Source organism: Anopheles coustani (assembly GCF_943734705.1).
Source record: "Anopheles coustani chromosome X unlocalized genomic scaffold, idAnoCousDA_361_x.2 X_unloc_4, whole genome shotgun sequence".
Lineage (NCBI taxonomy): Eukaryota > Metazoa > Arthropoda > Insecta > Diptera > Culicidae > Anopheles > Anopheles coustani.
The window spans coordinates 483,883-495,000 of NW_026525148.1; the positions used below are offsets into that span (position 1 = coordinate 483,883).

The window sequence follows — 11,118 nt, forward strand, 5'->3', positions numbered from 1 at the left end:
GTCCCAAAATGAGGATGTCAGAACTACACTAAAAAGTTACCACACCAAGCAAGGCAAAGTACCTAGGTGAACCCTAGGAAGAAACACGGACCAAGTCAGATGGCCTAAGTCAAGAGAACAAGTGACCTAGGCAAAGTTGTATGACGGTGAGGACCCTGAAAAATCTGGTTAGTGTAGTTTAGACAGGGGAGGTTTTTGGGTCGGCTGAACCTCCTTATTTTGGGTTTTGACCTCCTCAAGAAGCTACACCTAGGCAAACTGCCTAGGGTGAAAGTGCGAAGACCAATCGAATAGTAAGACAAGTTTTGACCGATCGCCCTAGGCAAGCTTGTATGAAGAAAGGGACCCTATGGGTCATATGGAAATACATGAAAAATCGGCTAAGTCCCAAAATTGGGATGTCTGAACTACACTAAAAAGTTACCACATCAAGCAAGGCAAAGTACCTAGGTGAACCCTAGGAAGAAACACGGACCAAGTCAGATGGCCTAAGTCAAGAGTACAAGTGACCTAGGCAAAGTTGTATGGCGCTGAGGACCCTGAAAAATCGGGTTAGTGTAGTTCAGACAGGGGAGGTTTCTGGGTCGGCTGAACCTCCTTATTTCGGGTTTTGGCCTCCTCAAGAAGACAGACCTAGGCAAACTGCCTAGGGTGAAAGTGCGAAGACCAATCGAATAGTAAGACAAGTTTTGACCGATCGCCCTAGGCAAGCTTGTATGAAGAAAGGGACCCTTAGGGTCATATGGAAATTCATGAAAAATCGGCTAAGTCCCAAAATTGGGATGTCAGAACTACACTATAAAGTTACCACATCAAGCAAGGCAAAGTACCTAGGTGAACCCTAAGAAGAAACACGGACCAAGTCAGATGGCCTAAGTCAAGAGTACAAGTGACCTAGGCAAAGTTGTATGACGGTGAGGACCCTGAAAAATCTGGTTAGTGTAGTTCTGACAGGGGAGGTTTCTAGGTCGGCTGAACCTCCTTATTTCGGGTTTTGGCCTCCTCAAGAAGACAGACCTAGGCAAACTGCCTAGGGTGAAAGTGCGAAGACCAATCGAATAGTAAGACAAGTTTTGACCGATCGCCCTAGGCAAGCTTGTATGAAGAAAGGGACCCTATGGGTCATATGGAAATACATGAAAAATCGGCTAAGTCCCAAAATTGGGATGTCTGAACTACACTAAAAAGTTACCACATCAAGCAAGGCAAAGTACCTAGGTGAACCCTAGGAAGAAACACGGACCAAGTCAGATGGCCTAAGTCAAGAGTACAAGTGACCTAGGCAAAGTTGTATGGCGCTGAGGACCCTGAAAAATCGGGTTAGTGTAGTTCAGACAGGGGAGGTTTCTGGGTCGGCTGAACCTCCTTATTTCGGGTTTTGGCCTCCTCAAGAAGACAGACCTAGGCAAACTGCCTAGGGTGAAAGTGCGAAGACCAATCGAATCGTAAGACAAGTTTTGACCGATCGCCCTAGGCAAGCTTGTATGAAGAAAGGGACCCTTAGGGTCATATGGAAATTCATGAAAAATCGGCTAAGTCCCAAAATTGGGATGTCAGAACTACACTATAAAGTTACCACATCAAGCAAGGCAAAGTACCTAGGTGAACCCTAGGAAGAAACACGGACCAAGTCAGATGGCCTAAGTCAAGAGTATAAGTGACCTAGGCAAAGTTGTATGGCGCTGAGGACCCTGAAAAATCGGGTTAGTGTAGTTAAGACAGGGGAGGTTTCAGGGTCGGCTGGACCTCCTTATTTCGGGTTTTGGCCTCCTCAAGAAGACAGACCTAGGCGAATTGCCTAGGGTGAAACTGCGAAGACCAATCGAATAGTAAGACAAGTTTTGACCGATCGCCCTAGGCAAGCTTGTATGAAGAAAGGGACCCTTAGGGTCATATGGAAATTCATGAAAAATCGGCTAAGTCCCAAAATTGGGATGTCAGAACTACACTAAAAAGTTACCACATCAAGCAAGGCAAAGTACCTAGGTGAACGCTAGGAAGAAACACGGACCAAGTCAGATGGCCTAAGTCAAGAGTATAAGTGACCTAGGGAAAGTTGTATGACGGTGAGGACCCTGAAAAATCGGGTTAGTGTAGTTAAGACAGGGGAGGTTTCAGGGTCGGCCAGACCTCCTTATTTCGGGTTTTGGCCTCCTCAAGAAGACAGACCTAGGCGAATTGCCTAGGGTGAAACTGCGAAGACCAATCGAATAGTAAGACAAGTTTTGACCGATCGCCCTAGGCAAGCTTGTATGAAGAAAGGGACCCTATGGGTCATATGGAAATATACGAAAAATCGGCTAAGTCCCAAAATTGGGATGTCAGAACTACACTATAAAGTTACCACATTAGCAAGGCAGACTTGTATGAAGAACGGGACCCTGGTGAAAGTAGCAAATATCCCAAACCGAACATGAATATTATACACACAAGAGTACGAACATAAAGGAACACGGACCAAGCGTACCGAGAGAATCGGTACTATAGAACCCTCGTGGTTCTACACAAAGACTTTATGTTAGGGGTTCAAGCCCCATAGTACTCAAACGGTGACAGTAGCAAATATCCCAAAACGAACGTGAATCTTATTCACAAGAGTACGAACATAAAGGAACACGGACCAAGCGTACCGAGAGAATCGGTACTATAGAGCCCTCGTGGTTCTACACAAAGACTTTATGTTCGGGGTTCACACCCCAAATCGAACGTGGAATTTACTTTCTGATGGTCATGCGGTCGTCCAAAGGGGTCTAGTATCCTGGGATGACAAGCATCACGGGCACAGCTCGTATCAAAACAGTCGAAGAGGCCCGCGAAAGCTTGCTTTCCATGGCTATGCGATGCACAAATTGAGTTTACTCACCGTAGTATAAAACGAACGAACCGAACCTATCCGAGTAGGGATAATGGGCGCAGTAACATACTTCTGTGACCCAGCGAGAGTTGAACGAGGTGACATGAACTGTCAGTGGCTTATATCAGATGGGATACATACATGAGATTGCTTTCAAATCTACACTCGAAAACCTAACCAAGTAAAAGCGAACGTGGGGAGGATTCGAAACCGGTAACGAAATCTTAAGCTGGAAAGAGTCATCACTATGGATACATATTATGCGAAACCAATCAAGTGCTCAGTACTGATCCAAAACCTAAGAGCACTAGTGAACACCTTATTCTCACCCTAGTTCACATCCAAGTGATCGACCACGTGTGTGAAGCAAAGACCAATCGAATTCCTCAATGGACTGAACACTATGAACAAATGGCCAAAAACGTTATAACTATCCAAACATCCTACTATCTAGCGAAAGTCATCACGATGGAACCATACAATGATCTTAACCTATAGCGCTCACCTATTCCTACCCAGAGTGCAAGTGAACATATTGCTCACCCTAACCAGTTCACATCCACGTGATCGACTAACATACCGAAGTTACCACAAGTCAAAGTTATACGTTTACAAGCGCAAGACCAATCGAAAACCCCGAAAGCAATCTCGACCCAAAATGTATTATCCGTGAGTGTAGTCGAGTCTCGTACTCGTCATCTGTAATCGTCGGATAGAATATCCAGTACACGGTTGTCTTTCCAAATGAAATCTACATACAGAACTCGCTCTTGGCAAATGGGTGGCATTGGCGCAATCAGGAGCGAGTTCCCGTCCGGGTGCCAAGTGATTGGCAAATGTCTGGGGGAAAGCAACCATATATTGATTTGTCTGTTAGTGTACTGGGTGTTTGAGGTATGTAGTATCCACGCTTGGTTGGGTGTGTCAGAGGACCATGGATGCGTTCACAACCCCAATTGGGGTACATCGGGAATGATTTTGTGGAACCGATGTGCCCGGCACACACTAAGTTTTGTTGCAAGTTAATAGTGTGCCATGTCCGGGGGGGTTGTGATTAAACTCTGGTGAATTGCGTACTGTGGTGATTGGGGTATGAAAGCCCCGCAGTTGCAATGATCGGACGCGCCTAGCGTGTCCTTTAGTTGATGGTAGGGAAATGAAGGCCCTTGTCAGCTCACCTAAGTATTCATGGAAGTTTGGCATAAGGTCGCTGTGGTAGGGGTATGAAGGCCCCGCCAGCGCATGCACAATCGGGCGCACGTGCGCTTAGCGGAGTCGAATGCCGCTCAAGTGCCTGTCCGGTGCATCGGGTGTGGTGTGATACGAGGGCAATGAGGTTCGCACGGGGGCTCGCCTCCCGTGTGCTACCGGACTTGACAACATACAGAACGTGGTGTTTGCTCCTCCGGGTGCAATGGGACAATGAACATTCGAACGCAAAGTCGGAATTCTGGTTGATCCTACCAGTAATATACGCTCGTCTCAAAGGTTAAGCCATGCATGTCTAAGTACAAACAGATTTAATGTGAAACCGCATAAGGCTCAGTATAACAGCTATAATTTACGAGATCATCAACCTAGTTACTTGGATAACTGTGGAAAATCTAGAGCTAATACATGCAACATGCCAGGACCCTCGCGGGAACTGGTGCACTTATTAGTCAAACCAATCGCGGGTTCTCCGTGTCATTGAGTTGAAGTCTGGATAATGATGCTGATCGTATGGTCTCGCACCGACGACAGATCTCGCAAATATCTGCCCTATCAACTATGGATGGTAGTATAGAGGACTACCATGGTTGCAACGGGTAACGGGGAATCAGGGTTCGATTCCGGAGAGGGAGCCTGAGAAATGGCTACCACATCCAAGGAAGGCAGCAGGCGCGTAAATTACCCAATCCCGGGACGGGGAGGTAGTGACGAGAAATAACAATATGAAACTCTTTAATGATGTTTCATAATTGGAATGAGTAGAGCATAAATCCTTCTACGAGGATCAAGTGGAGGGCAAGTCTGGTGCCAGCAGCCGCGGTAATTCCAGCTCCACTAGCGTATATTAAAATTGTTGCGGTTAAAACGTTCGAAGTTGATACTTGTCCAACACAGTCCGGCTCCGCCGACCCGGTCAACCCGTGGTCGGTGGGCCAAGTCGGAATCTGGTTGCGACTCAATGGTGTGGTAGGGCACCAAGTCTGTGTCATGGTGTGCCCTTCAACGGGTGCAAGTGTAACATAGAGCTCGACCGCTCACGTTTACCTTGAACAAATTAGAGTGCTTAAAGCAGGGTGCCCAAACGCCCTAGAATAATCTTGCATGGAATAATGGAATACGACCTTGGTCTAATCTTTCATTGGTTTGTACTCAGACCGGAGGTAATGATTAACAGAAGTAGTTGGGGACACTAGTATTACGGCGCGAGAGGTGAAATTCGTAGACCGTCGTAAGACTAACTAAAGCGAAGGCATTTGTCAAGGATGCTTTCTTTAATCAAGAACGAAAGTTAGAGGATCGAAGGCGATTAGATACCGCCCTAGTTCTAACCGTAAACGATGCCAACTAGCAATTGGGAGACGCTACAACCAGGTGCTCTCAGTAGCTTCCGGGAAACCAAAGTCAGGTTCCGGGGGAAGTATGGTTGCAAAGTTGAAACTTAAAGGAATTGACGGAAGGGCACCACAATGAAATGGAGCTTGCGGTTCAATTTGACTCAACACGGGAAAACTTACCAGGTCCGAACTTATGGAGGTGAGACAGATTAATAGCTCTTTCTCAAATTTAAGGGTAGTGGTGCATGGCCGTTCTTAGTTCGTGGATTGATTTGTCTGGTTAATTCCGATAACGAACGTGACTCACATATGCTAACTAGAACGCAGTCAGCGTTAATGCGTCGATGCCGATTGGAACGGGTTAGGACCTTTCGGTGGAGTATGACCTGACACCTTCGCTGTTCGTGTGCGCAAGTGCACTTACGGTACGCTGCTTAGCAGGACAATTTGTGTTTAGCAAAATGAGATCGAGCGATAACAGGTCCGTGATGCCCTTAGATGTTCTGGGCTACACGCGTGCTACAATGTGGGTAGCAGCGTGTCTCCTATTCCGAGAGGAACGGGAAATCACTCAAATACTCACTTAGTAGGGATTATGGATTGCAATGGTCCATATGAACTCGGAACTTCTAGTAAGTGCTGGTCATCAGCCAGCGTTGAATACGTCCCTGCCCTTTGTACACACCGCCCGTCGCTACTACCGATGGATTATTTAGTGAGGTCTTTGGAGATGATCGTTCGCTGGATCCTCGTGAACCGCGTCTGCTTTATCGAAGTTGACCGAACTTGATGATTTAGAGGAAGTAAAAGTCGTAACAAGGTTTCCGTAGGTGAACCTGCGGAAGGATCATTAGTGGCCAAGTGATCCTTCCAGAAGTCCGAACCTGCGGGTTGAGACTTCGGCACAAGTTGCCATATGATAATTGACGAAACACTATAGAAGTCCGAACCTGCGGGTTGAGACTTCGGCACAAGTTGCCATATGATAATTGACGTAACACTAACAAGTCCGAACCTGCGGGTTGAGACTTAGGCACACGTTGCCTTATACATGACTTCGAACAAATACACAAGTCCGAACCTGCGGGTTGAGACTTAGGCACAAGTTGCCTTATACATGACTTCGAACAAATACACAAGTCCGAACCTGCGGGTTGAGACTTAGGCACAAGTTGCCATATGAAAGTTGACGAAACACTAACAAGTCCGAACCTGCGGGTTGAGACTTAGGCACACGATGCCTTATACATGACTTCGAACAAATACACAAGTCCGAACCTGCGGGTTGAGACTTAGGCACAAGTTGCCTTATACATACATTGGCCAAATAAACAGAAGTCCGAACCTGCGGGTTGAGACTTAGGCACAAGTTGCCATATTATATTCGATCAAACACTAAGTAGTCCGAACCTGCGGGTTGAGACTCAAGACCGTAACAAGATGTCACTATACAAGTCCGAACCTAAGGGTTGAGACTTAATGCGATCTAGATACCAAGTTGACATCCAATACCTGTTGAGCAAAACCAAAGATTCCCTGTTCTCGAATGAATACACTATATAACAGGGAATCATGAAGAAATCAAGCAAGCGTGAAACAAAGTCATCACTTGGGCATGCTCGATAGCCAACCACATGACCTTAACCTAAGAGAGCATGCAAACCACATGATACCTATAAACGATTAACCCGCCCTAGTTCAATCGTTCACCAAGTGATGACTTCAGTATGGCTAAGAGAAAAACTTTTAAATGGGAAAAACTCAAAGTCCGAACCTCCGGGTTGAGACTTCCGCGTCGGAGGTGGGCGCACCTCCTATCCGAAAGATGATGAATCAGGGGTGTTCGGTCAGCAATGGTCGGATGCCCCGTCGTAGTCCAACTATGACAATCAAAGTCAAGACCTCCGGGTTGAGACTTTCCGCGAGTACAAGCATAAAGGAACACGGACCAAGCCGTACCGAGAGAATCGGTACTAGAGCCCTCGTGGTTCTACATTGAGAGAGCCCTCGTGGTTCTCATTAGGGGCTTTATGCAAGTAGTACTCAATACTGTGGTGTGAAGTATAAAGTATAGTCTTCGCCTGGTCCACGCTGCTTCGGCGGTCCTGGGTAAGATAGTTCATTCTAGCTTGCCCTATAGTGGAATGAGGACACTTAATGCTTCGTCTTTTAGCGGCGGCTAGACTCCTCCTCACGGGGAACGAGTTGACGCACACAGCGGCGGCTTACGCACTATGGCAATCATGGATGCCTGAAGATTCCGTGAAGTTCTCCCCTGGTCCACGCTGCCTCGGCAGTCCTGGGTAAAATGGAATATTTCCAGCTTGCCCTATAGTGGAAGAGGACTATCCAACAATACAAAGTCAAGACCTCCGGGTTGAGACTTTCCGCGTCGGTGGTGTCGCGCACCGCCTATCCGAAAGATGGTGTAACAGGGGTGTTCGATCAGCAATGGTCGGATGCCCCGTCATAGTCCAACTATGACAACCAAAGTCAAGACCTCCGGGTTGAGACTTTCCGCGTCCGGAGGTACGCGTACCGCCTACCCGAAAGATGGTGTGCTTCTGGGGTATTCGATGAGTCGGATACCCCGTCGTAGTCCAACTATGACAATACAAAGTCAAGACCTCCGGGTTGAGACTTCCGCGTCGGAGGTGCGCGCACCGCCTACCCGAAAGATGGTGAATCAGGGGTGTTCGATCAGCAATGGTCGGATGCCCCGTCGTAGTCCAACTATGACAATCAAAGTCAAGACCTCCGGGTTGAGACTTCCGCGTCCGGAGGTACGCGTACCGCCTACCCGAAAGATGGTGAATCAGGGGTGTTCGATCAGCAATGGTCGGATGCCCCGTCGTAGTCCAACTATGACAATACAAAGTCAAGACCTCCGGGTTGAGACTTTTCGCGAGTACAAGCATAAAGGAACACGGACCAAGCCGTACCGAGAGAATCGGTACTAGAGCCCTCGTGGTTCTACATTGAGAGAACCCTCGTGGTTCTCATTAGGGGCTTTATGCAAGTCGTACTCAATACTGTGGTGTGAAGTATAAAGTATAGAGTCCTCCACTGGTCCACGCTGCTCCGGCGGTCCTGGGTAAGATAGTTCATTCTAGCTTGCCCTATGTGGAAGAGGACTCAATACCCTACCTGTTGAGCTTGAAACAAAGTCATCACTTGGGCATGCTCATATTGCCATACAATATTCCATTATCTACTAATGAGCATGCAGCTATATGATTATAACCTGTAAACGATTACCCCGCCGTAGTTCAGCGCTTCAACCAAGTGATGACTTCAGTATGGCTAGTGTGTGAAGTATAAAGTATAGTCCTCCCCTGGTCCACACTGCTTCGGCGGTCCTGGGTAAGATAGTTAGTTCTAGCTTGCCCTATGGTGGAAGAGGACACCATACTTAATACTGTGGTGTAATGAACAAAGTATAGTCCTCCACTGGTCCACGCTGCTTTGCAGTCCTGGGTAAGATAGTTAGTTCTAGCTTGCCCTATGTGGAAGAGGGCATACAAGACAAAGTATAGTTCTCCCCTGGTCCACGCTGCTCCGGCGGTCCTGGGTAAGATAGTTAATTCTAGCTTGCCCTATGTGGAAGAGAGCATACATGAACCAAGAACGAAGGTTATGATCGAGGAATGATTCGACAACTAACCGATGGTATGAAATGTGAAGAATTCAAGCAAGCACACAATCAAGTCATCACTTGGGCATGCTCGAGTCAACCCTATGACATTAACCTAGTAGAGCATGCGAAACCCAATATATATACAAGTAATGTAAACGATGCCCCGCCCTAGTTCAGCGCTTCAACCAAGTGATGACTTCAGAATGGCTAAATCAAATCGGTTCAAAACATACCATCGGTACCCTATTGAAACACACAAGTCGATATCAAACCTCTTAATTGTGTAGTCCTCCACTGGTCCACGCCGCTGCGGCGGTCCTGGGTAAGATAGTTCATTCTAGCTTGCCCTATGTGGAAGAGGGCACATTACTCAATACTGTGGTGTTATGAACAAAGTATAGTCCTCCTCTGGTCCACGCTGCTTCGGCGGTCCTGGGTAAGATAGTTAATTCTAGCTTGCCCTATGTGGAAGAGGGCATACAAGACAAAGTATAGTTCTCCCCTGGTCCACGCTGCTTCGGCGGTCCTGGGTAAGATAGTTAATTCTAGCTTGCCCTTTGTGGAAGAGAGCATACATGAACCAAGAACGAAGGTTATGATCGAGGAATGATTCGACAACTAACCGATGGTATGAAATGTGAAGAATTCAAGCAAGCACACAATCAAGTCATCACTTGGGCATGCTCGATAGCCAACCTCATGACATTAACCTAGTAGAGCATGCGAAAACCAATATATATGTAAACGATGCCTCCCTAGTTCAGCGCTTCAACCAAGTGATGACTTCAGAATGGCTAAATCAAATCGGTTCAAAACATACCATCGGTACCCTATTGAAACACACAAGTCGATATCAAACCTCATGATTGTGTAGTCCTCCACTGGTCCACGCCGCTTCGGCCGTCCTGGGTAAAATGGAACATTCCAGCTTGCCCTATGTGGAAGAGGGCACATTACTCAATACTGTGGTGTGAAGTATAAAGTTCAGTTCTCCCCTGGTCCACGCTGCTTCGGCGGTCCTGGGTAAGATAGTTCATTCTAGCTTGCCCTATGTGGAAGAGGACACTTAATACTTCGTCTCTAAGCGGCGGCTTGACTCCTCCCTACGGGGAACGGGTTTACGCGCACAGCGGCGGCTTACGCACTATGGCAGTCATGGATGCCTTACGTTTCTATGAAAAGTGTGTTCCTCCCCTGGTCCACGCTGCTTCGGCAGTCCTGGGTAAGATAGTTAGTTCTAGCTTGCCCTATGTGGAAGAGGACACGTAGACTTACTGTGGTGTGAAGTATAAAGTTCAGTTCTCCCCTGGTCCACGCCGCTTCGGCCGTCCTGGGTAAAATGGATTCATCCAGCTTGCCCTATGTGGAATGAGGACACTTTATGCTTCGTCTCTAAGCGGCGGCTTGCTCCTCCCTACGGGGAATGGGTATACGCGCACAGCGGCGGCTTACGTTATGGCAGTCATGGATGCCTTACGTTTCCATGAAAAGTGTGTTCCTCCCCTGGTCCACGCTGCTCCGGCAGTCCTGGGTAAGATAGTTAGTTCTAGCTTGCCCTATGTGGAAGAGGACACGTAGACTTACTGTGGTGTGAAGTATAAGGTTCAGTTCTCCCCTGGTCCACGCCGCTTCGGCCGTCCTGAGTAAAATGGATTCATCCAGCTTGCCCTATGTGGAATGAGGACACTTTATGCTTCGTCTCTAAGCGGCGGCTTGCTCCTCCCTACGGGGAACGGGTATACGCGCACAGCGGCGGCTTACGCAAGTTAGTCACCCTCGGCAGTGGATCACTCGGCTCATGGATCGATGAAGACCGCAGCTAACTGCGCGTCATAATGTGAACTGCAGGACACATGAACATTGATAAGTTGAACGCATATTGCACGTCGTGGGAACCTACCATGATGTACAGATGACTGAGCGCTTATATTTGAGAAATGTATCGCATACATTTAACTACGCCGTGACACCCGTCACGAGACGTGCACCATGATGTTAACTAGGGTCGCGACGACCCGCTAGCATTAAAGAACCCGTGGTTTACAATATACTGGCATTGGAATTCGAAGTATTTAGAGCGT

General features: G+C 47.5%; 1 non-coding gene across 1 annotated transcript; it reads left to right on the forward strand.

Moving 5' to 3' along the window:
* The first annotated feature begins 10,808 nt into the window (after positions 1 to 10,808).
* On the forward strand, positions 10,809 to 10,963 carry LOC131270557 (5.8S ribosomal RNA). Its single transcript, XR_009179616.1, has one exon. It is a non-coding gene; the product is annotated as a 5.8S ribosomal RNA (ribosomal RNA).
* Positions 10,964 to 11,118: the final 155 nt, after the last annotated feature.